Below are 12,843 nucleotides of genomic sequence, written 5' to 3' on the forward strand. Positions count from 1 at the left end.
GAAGCAATACTGAAATTTAGAAGTTATTTTTTCTTTAAGTGCAGAAAAAGGACAGTTACATACTGGTACCGAAATGGAGGTATTATACTTGTTCAAATGCGAAGTGTACACAACCCTACTATGACTTGACAAGTATTCACTTCTTTCTACTCCTTTTTGGGCATTAACAATTTACTGTGAATTTGCCCAATGTTAGCTGTCAATTTGTTTTTCTTGTGTTGCTTTGTTTTTTCTTACTGGTATATTTTTTATTTTATTCACATTTTCAAAATCAAATCTAATCTAACTTGAATGTAATTTATAGAACAGTCTCATGGCATGTGCCATGGTTTGTTGTGTGAACTAGTTTCTGGTGTCCACAACTAAAATGTGATTAATGACTGGTCCACAGAGAGACGAGAAAAGAATGAGTGAAGAATGTGTGCAAAGATGTGTGTGTGTGTGTGTGTGTGTGTGTGTGTGTGTGTGTGTGTGTGTGTGTGTGTGTGTACATGCAAAAGGGGGCTTTGTCAGCAGAAACAGGCACTGATGCAGGTACCCGAGGGAGTCCTGACACACGGAAGAGCTCACACTCCATATCCTTCACACCCACACACACCCACATGCTGTCACACACGCACACACACGGTCACACACCGTCTCCTTCCATCATCTCCGTTGTTACAGTAAGTCCAGCAGTTACACTTCTTAAATCCCATAAAACAGCAAACATTTAGCTCGATTCCTGCTCAATAAGTGGCGCAGGAGCTTTGCAGCAGTTTTACAGTTAAAACTTCATTATCATGCACCAGAGAGAGTAACGGCCGGCGGAGTTTGTGTTCATTTCCTCATCAATACCCAGACGTATTCATGCAGCTGCTAATGACGGATAAAAATATGGGCTAAACATTAAATTACCTTGTGCCCGGAGAACAGATAAACCCTCTTAAGTGCTTTTTAAAAAATCTGCTGTCATACCCCCCCTCCTCAAAACACACAAACACACACTCATCTCTCTCTCTCTCCCTGTTACTGGCGGTAGCCTGGTGCAGGTTCCCATGGAAACCAGCCTACTCTGAGCAACGGCAGATGGAGAGGGAACTGGAGGTCTAAATTTATCTCCCAGCATCCTTTCTGACTACATACGCACACTGGCAGCAGGAAGTGAGGAGGGGAAATGCTCGGCCTCTGCATACATTGACAAGCTGGTGTGACCCTTGACATCTAACCCTTCTTGAGTGTCAGCGACGGGTTGACTGATACATACAGCACCGTCTGCGACAGCAAGAACCATGACATTTTTATTTTCAAAGAAGAAATACAACATTTGATACCATACAAGAGGCTCTGCAGCATTCCCGAAGTGTAAGGTAAGTGGAAAGTTAAATCACAGAGCCGTCAATCACGCTCCAAATCTTAGAAAGTCACGCTAACCAGTCACGGAACCACAGCAAGGAACAGTTTGGTTTGGTTGTAAATGACTGGAAAAGACAGAACCAGACGCCAAAACCTCAGAGACTGACACTCACCCTCTCAGGGATATCACTGCTGTCAGTAGGAGCCATGCGCTAAGGAGGAGGCCGTCTGAAAAAACACCACATACCAGAGTTCTCACTCACTCCCTCTCAGCTCTGTGCGGCGGGATGCATCGGGAGCGCAGTACCTCCGAGGCGAGGAGGGTGTAGAGAAGGATTTCACAGCGTTCGCTTTGATTAAACACAAGCCCGTGAACTGCGGGTCAATACCGGCCTTTAAATCAAACACAAGTGGCATGGCAGAGCTGGGTAAATGCACACCTTTAAGGCAGCAGACAATTACACTCAGAGTTTTAATAACACCCCTGGCAGCTGGAAAATGTGGTCCTCTTGGTGACATAATCAACTGTAAAAACAAAGTGACCACAAATTGGAATAAATTGTATGTTGTAGGGTTTTCCATCATTTTATTTGCGGGACAGGACCTTCATGGATGGATCTTTTTGGACTCACTTAGTTTGTCAATTATGATTATATGGTTGGAAAAAGGGCTTTTCCTCTATCCTTAGACCCTTGATTTAGATAGAAACTAACCGCATAAAATGTCAATAAAATCAGGAAAAAAGAGAGATGCTTCAGAGGAGGGATCCCTCTTCCAGAACAAGCATCCGGTAGACATCACCACAGACATCCAACTTTATATATGTCTGAGAAGTTATTAGTCTATAAGTTTCATTGACACCCTTTAACATGCTAGATAGAGACCAACCAACCACAGTGTCAGTATTTGCAGTTCAATAACAGCGATTATGTAAAATACCACATTTACATATCTATTAATTATATATCTATCTATATTTTAGTCAGTAAGGTTTGTAGTGCCGGAAACACTGACTGAGAAATACATAATCCACTAGATTATTCACTCCCCTGACAAGGACTCCAGAGGTCTTCTAAACCCATGATCTGATACAGTAACATGGACATTACAATGCAATGATGAGATAAAGCTGGCATTTTGCTGCTCCAGTGGCCATAAAATTTGGTGTATAGGAAGCTGCCGGGAAGTAGCAGGAGTTGTTTCAGGGCTTATATATTAAATGGTATCAGACTGGTGCACATACTTGCATACTTGCTGATAGGGCTGTGATGATAATGATTTTGTTTTCAACACGACAAAATGGATAAATAACTACAGAAGACATTCAGTGTCAGATTTATCATTATGGATTTATTTAATCATGTCTCTCTGGGTTACACAGCTTCTGAAAGCAATATGATTGCAGAGCTGATGTTGCGAAGGTGCAGCATTGTTAGCTCAAAGTTAGCCTTTTCCACTCAGCTTACTTCCTCCTTCATTCTTCCAGCAGTTGGGAAATAACAGACAAGACTTTTCATGGTCTTGAGATGCTGCTGTGTTTATTAACTGGCACTGTACATTTACTGCCAGACTGAAAACACTGTCCTATTCCTTAAAGGACCCACACTACACTTATGACAATATGCTTTGATGAAGTCCAATATAATGTTAAGGCAGTTATTAAGGCAGTCACATGAACCGCTATCCTGCGGGAGTATGTTGTTTTGTCACCGCGGTCCTCATAGCCCTTCTTGCTGCTGCGTGACGCTGCATTTTAGGCAGTATCAGAGGCATATTGGTATTGTATCAGAACAACAGTGAAGTATCTCCAATTTTAATTACATCTGTGAAATTATTATTCCATATGTTTCAATGAGCCTCTTTGACATGCTAAAACGTCTCAGCTATACTGTCTAGCGAAAAAGAGAGAAACTTCAAATTCTATAACTTGTAAAATACTCTTCTGGGTGCTAAGTTTGTAGAATAAAGCACCAAATCACAAATTTTCAATAAAAAAACCATCAAATGTAGAAGACCACACACACAGAACAGCTGCAATAACTAAAATAAATAACTCATTTACTATAGTTGACAAGTAAAGTAATTATAAGGAGGGAATAAGGAGAAAAGACTGAGGAGAGAGAGAGAGAGAGAGAGAGGAAGACAGAGATGGATTTAAAAAAGAGAGAAAGACAGAGCAGAGAGACAGTGAGAGTGAGAGGAGGGGAGGGAGGGGGGAGAAACAGACAGAGTTTAGATTACCTGACAGAGCAGTCTGGTCTTCCCCCTCAGAGACGCTTCACAGGCACTGTGAGACAAGCAGGGAGAGCCAGAGAGTGAGAGCGGATATGACTGTTTGAGTGGGTGTGTTGCCGAGAGAGGGAGAAGGAGAGAGAAAGAGAGGGAGGAGAGGCTGGGGGTGAGGCAAAAAAAAGAGTGATGAAGGAAGAGGGAGAGAGGAAGACTAAATGAATGTTTCCACTGTACAAACGTGATGGGAGGAGGGAGATGCGGTAGCAAAAAGAAAGTAAAAGCGAATCCCGTAGCATGAGTAATGACTCAAAGAAATCACACCATCCTCTCTGAAACCACAGTGAAAAAAGCATGGACTGTCACATTTCTTATTGGTAATATGACCAACGATGACGGTGAAACAAAAAATTCAAACAGGAGCGTCTGCTGCCGTTTCTTCAACTCATTCAGTGCTGGTGGCATGCTGCCCATAGCTAGGATTACAAACAGGTCTTACATGGGGTTTTCCCCCGCAACGAAAAAACCTGGAGGCGATTCTGCTCAATTATCACCTCTTTATCAGCAAAGTTATCTTATTGTAGTGGTGGGTGAGGAAAAGAACAAGACAGCAGCCTTCTTCCTGAGTGACAAACCCCCTGCCTGCCTACATGAACATGTCTCGTTTACATAAATCTTCCAGTTCCAGCCAGAGTGCCACTGTGCTGCTGCTGCTGCATCTGTAAATGAATTCCAGAGTGGCATCCATTCAAGCAAGCCCCCGCATTACGCAGAACTCGGGATAGGCCTATCAGCAGTGCAACACGAGAGAGAAAGGAGAGAGGGAGAGAGAAACAGAAACAGAAAGAGAGAATTGAGAATGAACGGAGGTCCTGCTGTTCCATAGAGCTGTGCCTCATTGGCAGAGCGCAGGAAGTGTGAGTCACACACTCTAAAATAAACACACTCACACAGTGACGAGCCGGCGCACAGAACCAGCGGATGGCTGGGCTGCTGATCAGAAGGCAGGCAGAGGGAACATGGATCCACACAGGCCAGCAACACGTGGTGACCTGGTGGGACTCACAGCCAGATGACGGGATGAATCAGAAGGGAAAGATGGTTCTCCATGTCTCTAATTGCTCGATTGTGTTTCTTTTTTCTTTATCTTTTCAGCATCATCGACCATGCACTAGAACAGGCCCAATGGATGGTGCCATCGCCATGAGTTCAGCCATTGTTAATGAGTTGAAGACCTTTAAAGACCATTATAAATACAATTTAAGATCTTTTTCACATGTATACTGACACGAAAGTACAAAGGATTTAGCAATGTCTGAATCAGGAAACAGCTCATATGTCTTGATTGCTTTAATTTTTTTTATATGGGTGATGTTTAGTTACCATGTGTAAAGTGCACAAGCTAGATGAGATCCAATCAGTTCTTATTAGGCTGCATCTTAGTGTTTATTGGTTCCAGTTTTATATATAGACAACATTTTCCAAAAAAAAAAAAAAAAAAAAAAAAAACATTTAAAAGCAAGGCTGAGCAATGCAACTTTTTAAAAGTAACTTCATTAATCCAATCAGTTTTTAAGACTTGTGTCTTAAAAACTGACTTGTCAAAATCATATTTAAGACATTTTAAGGCCTAGGATTATTGGATTTTCGACTTTTTAAGAGCCCACGGACACCCAGAAGAAGCTGTTTCAGCTGGTCACTGTACTACATCTCCATGTCCCGTTTGACCTGCAGCATTGTTTCTTTTCTGCAAGTCACTGTTACTGTCTTTTTTTCAATTGTGTTGTTGTTGTTTGTGCTGCTGTTTTCTTACCTTAGCTTTCTCAGTGTAACTAGCTGGCTATCTTTGTTTCAAGCATCAGGTGCTAAAATCCACTTAGTTACAAACATGCGGTGCTGAGATGACTCTTTTAAACTTAGCACAGGGATGTGCAGTATGTTGGACTCTCACCAGACAGGGATGTGAGAGTTGATCTGTTCATTCCTTGTCTGCTTTTCAGCTACAGGACAGCCAAGCACCCCAACAATGATGTCATCAATAATCTGCAACGTTTTATATGGACACTGTCAAATGCCAGTTTGGTAGACATTGTCTAATGGGTCATTCATGCCCCCTTTATGTACAAAAATATATATGTCCTCTTAAAACTGTCACTGCCCACATACTTCCATGTGTCTTTTACGTTGGCATGGATGTTAAGCAACACATCCACTAGAGGGCATCACTCAGAGTTAACAGTTACCGCAAAGAAGAAGAGGAAGAGTCAAAATAACAAGCATGGCGACGCTAAAGGAGGTTGTAATAAAGCCCCGTACGACTTTAGATGGCATTACTTTATTTTGTCCGTATCCGTTTTATGTAAGTTTTATGTGCGGAAATACAGACAAAATGAACACAGAGTTCTGAAAGAAGGCTGCGTCCATTTCCGTATGTGTATCCATGGTTTAGCATAAATGAACCTTAATGATACACCTCATTTTTGTTTCCATCCCCTCCTCTCTTGTCCTGTTCCTGGCTTGTCCTCATCCCCCCCTCTATTTTCTTCCTCCTCTGCTCTATGTTTCCTCTCCTATTTTATTTGGTCTCAGTCAATAGGAGTGTTGTCCCGGACTTCGTGATTACCCCTGGCTCCGTGCGGCTGCTGGCTGACTGCTGTAGGGGACTATACTAGCCTGATGTTGGGCTACTCTCTCACAGGCTGCTGGGCTCGCTGGCCGAGGCACTGCATTGTGTCTGCCTGAATGTGCTCATTGTCACCCTTTACAGCGCACACCTTCTATACTGTACTTCCCTGTGAGGGACCTTCACCCATCCGTCATCCCTTTGTCCTCTGTTCCTCAGACTGAGGGGTTCTGACGGGAAGGTGGAGGGGGGCAGAGGCCCGGGAACAAAACTGCCACTGTGGCAATGATTGACAGGAAAGTTGCTCTACACAGACGTAACGATTAGCAAGGCCGGGGACCAAGCTGCAGACACACAGTCTGGTTAGAGACTACAGAGAGCGAAGAGGTTCAACAACAACCCTGCAGAGAAGATATAAATTCTGAAGACTGGGATCAAAACATGAAGTGCAACGATTTTGAAGGTGTAAAAACAAGGCTTCAGGATGCTGTAATAAACGATAACCATATGCTATCCACTGGCCCAAAGCATGTAAAGCTCACATTATGCAAAGCTGTTCTCGTTTACAGTAAATGGAAACAAGGGCTCCCCTGTGGTATAGTCACATGAGACAATTTCATGTATACAATACACCCCTACCTATACAATAAAATGCAGACGCAAGCAACACCTAAAATGCAAACATCATGCTTTATAAGAAACTTCATGTTGTTTTGGAGCAGCCACAGACTATAATTTAGACCAAATGAGTGGTTTGTGTCTTTACACACAACCATACAGATGACATATTTTTGGACTTTCACCCCATAAACTGCAGACACAGGCAGACGAATTTGGGAGTATTCAGTGAGTGTTTTGAGGGCAGATTATTTCAGACGTGTGGTCTTCCAGTAGACTGACCCCCCTCTGTCCATACGACTGTGGTATTATGATAGAAACAAAATCCATTTAAAGAGGGAGACCACCTAGTGCAGAAAAGCCACTGTGGCTCACTATGGCTCCACCTGTTTGCATTTATTCTGAAAAAAAAAAACCTTACTACTAAATGTAGCTGTATCATCACTTTATTCTCGCCCTCCACTTGAAAATGACATTACATAAACTTAAGTAGCCTACACTTCATCTGATATAAAGTTTAACCTCACCATTTTTGTCCGGAGGTACAACAAAATCTGTGAAAAGTGGAACATCTGCTGATGATCTCGGCTGGATGACACCAGTGTTTCTGAGCAGTAAGTAAGCAATAAGCAATTAATGCCATATACCAAGCTTGAGGGAATGTCCAGCTGTTTTTGATACAGGTGCAAATGTTGATCCAGAAACCTTGCTTTAACTATGTTAAGCCCTGGCTCTAGGGATGTCAAACAAATTGCAAAATATCCATAGAACCAAGATTACCACTTCCACGTTTCCAGTTTAAAAGAGATAAGTAAGTAGGAATTATCCCCAGACTGGTTTTGTAGATAAACACATACCAATGACTGAGGCATGTGTTTATGCCAGGCTAAGGAAAATCTGATCACAGAACAAGCCAGGTGAAATATTTAAAGTAATCGGTGCCAACTTTAACACAGTCTAGTGGTGCCTTGCTTGAAACCTAAAAACACTAAAGGCTAACGTGTATATATCCCTGTAAAAATACACGGACAGATATAAAACTAGCGGAGGGCAGTCTTAGACGTGCAACCAAGCGGCCTGCTAGTGGAGTCGAGCATGCAAGTCTTTTGCTAATGCCAATCGATATGTATCCTCAGTAGATGTGATATCTGATCCTGTAAAACACTGAAAGACTGACCACCCTCTGTTTCACTCACCATCTTTCCTTTTTTCAGTCTTGAGGGGTTTCTCTGCCTTTCTCGTCTCTATTTCTCTGAGACACACAGAAATGCACAACTCCCTCTTTGCAGCCTCTCTCTCTCTCCCCATTTAGTTCTCTGTTTCAGCCTTGCAACACACTCTCATTATCTTTTCCTTTTCCATGGTACTGAAGCATTAATAAGCGCCACTGTCTTTATATGCGGCAAAGTAAACTTCATGTATATTATGAGGAAGGCTACCAGGAAATCATGTCTCCAGGGCTGCTGTGGGTAGTGATTATGGAAAGCAGCCTGGCCCAGAGTAAAGTCCCTGATTGGTAAGTGATACCATATATAGAGCTGATGTATCATTAGCAATTTGTGACTGTAGTGTAAACCCAGCTATTACAGTTATTCAGTATTAGTGTTTTCTGAGTCTTAAGCATTATGTTTGATTCACTGCCTCAAAGAGAAAACGGTCCTCTGTCATGAAACAAATACGTTGGGGACAGCAGCAGTGAACAAACAGACCTCGGGCCCTCGTAGGGAGATACTATAACTGAAGTGAAACAGATACTGAGTGTCTGTCAAAGACACTTCAACTGGCTTTGGACAGCTAGACAACAAACATCAAAACGCAGCACGAGTGGTGTGCAAATGAAATAAAAGAGTGACAAAGCATGAGAGGGGAGGGAGAGAGAGAGAGAGCGGGAGCGGATAAATATAGAAAGAGGAACTGACATTTTCAAAAGCTGTCCTCCCTGCGCCCACAAGTTTCACTGATGCGTGGATGTCAAGATCACAGTGCAAATTCTCCCACGCAGCTTACTGTACCCGCCGTTCACAGTTGACTGATTTATGTTTGCTCTCTCAGTCATGGTGAAACCTGTGATGAGTTGAATGTCTTCACTTGAGGTGATTGGAGGGACAACAGCTCACTGATAACAATGAAACAGCTCATTACAAGAGGTGTCACTATATATCCAATAGTGTGATTTTGCAATAAAAAAATGACTCGATACTGTACCAGACCGTGACAATATCTACCATGATATTACATAGTTAATTTAAAAAAAAAATCTTTGCTCATTGTATGTGTGTCTGGTAGTTATTGTTTTTATTAAATGATGTGAGTGTTGTTTTGATTAGTATTATGGTGTTCATTTGTTGTGTTGATTTGTTTTTTTCTTACAAGGAGGGGAGGTCCCTAGTATAAGCCTAGGTCCCTAGGTCCCTAGTATAAGCCTAGTATAAGCCTGTGGTTTCCTGACACAGTTACATATTAGTTTTTTTCTTTTCTTCATTAATGTATTTTATATGTGTGCAAATAAAAATAAAATAAATAAAATAAAAATAAAATAAATAAAATAAATAAATAAAAAAGGACTGCTGCTGGATGCTGCATTGTTTTGCAAGTGACTGTTTCAAAGTCCCGCCCCTTTTCATTCTGTGCTCCAATAACATTTGAGCAAGCTTGGTACCTTGATCAACTTTGTCCTGTGTTGTATTCAATAGATTTTGAAGATGGTTAAAGGTGTTGTAAAAGTGACACTGTCATATCCTAAGTTAGCTAATGTTAGCAAAACACTAACCAACAAGCCACCTCATCTACATCAGTCATTAGCTAGTGAGTTACTAGATATTTTGCTAAACTTAGCTAATGCAAATGTACATCAATTGTTAGCTAGCTGGTTAAGCTAGTGTTTTGCTAGCATTACCTAACTTCAGATGTGACTATGTTGCTTTTACAGGAAAGGAAAAAAGTTGACCAAGGTACCAATTTTGGTCAACTGGTATTGGAGAACAGGGGGAAAAGGGGCGGGACTTAGGAAGGGTCACATAATTCACTCATTTCTAAAGACAGTTAAATTTTTTGCACATACTCAGGTCACAGCTGGCTGCTTCAATTTTGTTTTATTACAGAGGAAAGCCGAAGCACTTATTAGGACAAATGAATTTTATACAATATACAATATATACCAATATAGATCAATAAACTGTGCTAGGCCAATATCGGGCTGATCAACCAATATCTGTCTGGCTCTAGTTACATCCCAACAACATAAAGGCCTACATATTAAACACATATATGTGAATATTAGATAGCATGAATGTAAAAATAATCTGTTGTATTGATCTTGATTTGACAGTAGATTAAATTTATGATAATGATTACATTTTTTTTTAAAGATCATTTTTTGGACTTTTTGCCTTTATTTGGATAGGACTGCTGAATATATGACAGGAAAGGGGGAGAGAGAGAGAGAAGGGATGATAAGCAGCAAATGTGCTGCAGGCGGGAATCGAACCAGCAGCCGCTGCAGAGGACTCACAGCCTCAACCCATGGTGTGCACACCCTACCAACTGAGCTGTAGGGGCGCCCCGATAATGATTAAATTTTGATTAAATTTTACATGATCACTCAAATTCTTGACACCCAATTAATCAATTATCAATTACTCTTTAACATCCCTACTACAAATCAAATTGTCCCATCTTGGTAGGTTAAGGTTAGAAAGTTTTCTTTTCATATTTGTTATAACAATGAAAACATAATGTCTGTATTTTACTGCCTCTACATGCTGGTCATTTTTCATTTAATGACAGGAGCAGACAGTTTAGTGCAGTTATTTTTGTTTTCACTGAAGTTATCTATTTTTCTATGAAGTCACCCATGTGGATACCTCCCCTGTGATGGGAAAGCCTGAGCCCTAGTTCCTCTTTCTGCAGCTGCTGCTATGCTGCATCCTGTGTGAAGCTGCTGCTGCAGCAGGTACAAGATGCAGTGCTGCTGTAGCACTGTGCATGACCCGGCGCCAGGCCTTATCTGCACATCTCAGTAACCTGTGTCGACGTTAATTCGAGCTGTTAAGTTAGAGCTGATGCTGCTTTCAGAGCTGCCTGCACAAACACGGGCACGGGGGAAGAGTCAACAGGTGGAAGCTCGGGCTGAGTGTGTTCAAACACGAGGAGCAGGCCGCAGAATGTATCAACACGGCCTTCCTCTCCCGGGCTGGCAGAGGGGCACCCTTCTGATCAGGGAGTTTACTCAAAGCCAGGCCAGTCCAAGTAATTGCTACCCACAGTGACAAACAACTCCATTCAGCCTAAGTGTCGGTTTACAGTTTACTCTCCCTCCTCCGCTGTGTGCCCTCGCTGCCTATTCTGCCCGGTGCCATGCTGCATTAGTGGCCTGTCAACAGAGACTCTCCTGACGCATCAACGCCTCGTCAGGCACCCTTCAAACCCAGCGCACATATACAAGCGCCATATGCCATAACCCGTCTGTTTATGTGTTTGTTTCTCTGGAAGTGGAGGTGTATGTGAGCGCTAAGAGAGGGAAAGAGTGCGAGACGGAGAATAACAACACAGAGGGAGAAAACAGTGTGTGCAAACGCGTAGGAGACAGACAGAGACAGAGACATGGAGAGCTCTTGTATATGGTCATTTTGTGTTCTCAGTACATGGCTCTGAACCACAGTTGTGACTCTATCTGCCAACTGAGACAATCTTATAAAAGGCTATCAAATGTGTACGCTGTGTGCAGCCTGCAGCTCCAGGACTGAGAGACAGCTCATCAATCACACACGACAATCAAGTGCAGCTAAAACAGTCTCTGAGTAAACCTGAGTGTGTGTGTGTGTGTGTGTGTGTGTGTGTGTGTGTGTGTGTGTGTGTGTGTGTGTGTGTGTGCATGTGTGGAGTGAAATGCTAAATCTACAGAATATATGTCAACAATAAATTGCACTCAAGGTTACTTAGTACATGCATATACTGCAGGTTTTTGTGTTTCTCTCAAATAATTATGGATTACAACAGAACAGAGGAATCTGGTTCTTGATTTTTGTTGCTATACTATTTTTCTGGGGACCTACTTATTAAAAATGATAAACCATGTTAACCCAAGTCACAATTAGCTTTATCAAAAAATTCTGGGAAGAGTTCATTCATGCATAAATGAATGTTCCTGACCATTTTTACTGCCATTGTCTTGACATGTTATTGAAAACATATATGCATGTTCCTCTGACATGACATGTTCCTCTCAGCAGGAAAACGATGACTCATAAATGAGACAAAATAAATGCATTTAGATGGACTTAACAGGCTCTCATATTTTTCTCTTATCAGTAAAACAACACGCACACTTCAAACGCTTTATAAAAGCAGACATAAATCTTAAATTTGCAGAATTTCTTCTATAGTTTTTTAATCTATTCAGGAACCCAAATTAAATCTCCTGTGATCCAGTCTTTGGGACTGACTGTTTTAAGTTGTGGTGTCTGGTCCAGCAGATAGTTTTGGGTTAACTGATGCAGATATTCATCTGAGATTTTTGCTTCAGGCCCCCAAAAATGGAAGCGAATAGAATTCTGCCACTTCTGTCACTGGGCGCAATTTCATGCTTTTTCTCCAAATGTTTTCTACTAATGTTACTCCCCCCTACACCCCTACGCCAAGCCCTGTTAGTAGGCTAACGTTACTCAAACTATGTTACTATGCTACCTCTTCAAAGATCATCCTTCTTTCTTCTCTGAGTACTACTAGTTACTCTGGACGTGCGATACTTTCGAAGTACTTTCTAGAAAAAAAATAAATTAATATACTAAAATAAATTGTCTGACTGTTTAATGCTGCTGACAGTGTGTTCTAACAATTATAAAAAATTAAGAACACGTGTCTGCAAAAGAAATTTGCTGTAGGTTTTTAAAATGGAACTTTTAAATGTTTTGAGCTAGCTGGGCGAAATAGCCTAAAATTTATATTTTTAATTTTTCTATCTTATTTTACATTAATTGTGGAATTAATTACCGTTAATTAATTATCCTTGTTTGTATGTTCACTCTGTCTTTTTATGT

General features: G+C 41.4%; 1 protein-coding gene across 3 annotated transcripts in view; it reads right to left on the reverse strand.

The window, feature by feature from the left end:
• Window positions 1–12,843, reverse strand: part of hivep3b (HIVEP zinc finger 3b) — a 69,419-nt gene that overhangs the window by 31,451 nt on the left and 25,125 nt on the right. For 2 of the 3 annotated variants that reach the window (XM_084726371.1, XM_084726373.1), the window contains exon 2: window positions 3,577–3,622. The exons of the other annotated variant lie outside the window; for it this stretch is intronic. The gene's annotated coding sequence lies outside the window, so the exon portion shown is untranslated. The remainder of the gene's footprint in view (window positions 1–3,576; window positions 3,623–12,843) is intronic. 3 annotated transcript variants of the gene reach the window in all.

Source organism: Lutjanus erythropterus, chromosome 9, assembly GCF_056507025.1.
Source record: "Lutjanus erythropterus isolate fLutEry1 chromosome 9, fLutEry1.hap2, whole genome shotgun sequence".
Taxonomy (NCBI): domain Eukaryota; kingdom Metazoa; phylum Chordata; class Actinopteri; order Lutjaniformes; family Lutjanidae; genus Lutjanus; species Lutjanus erythropterus.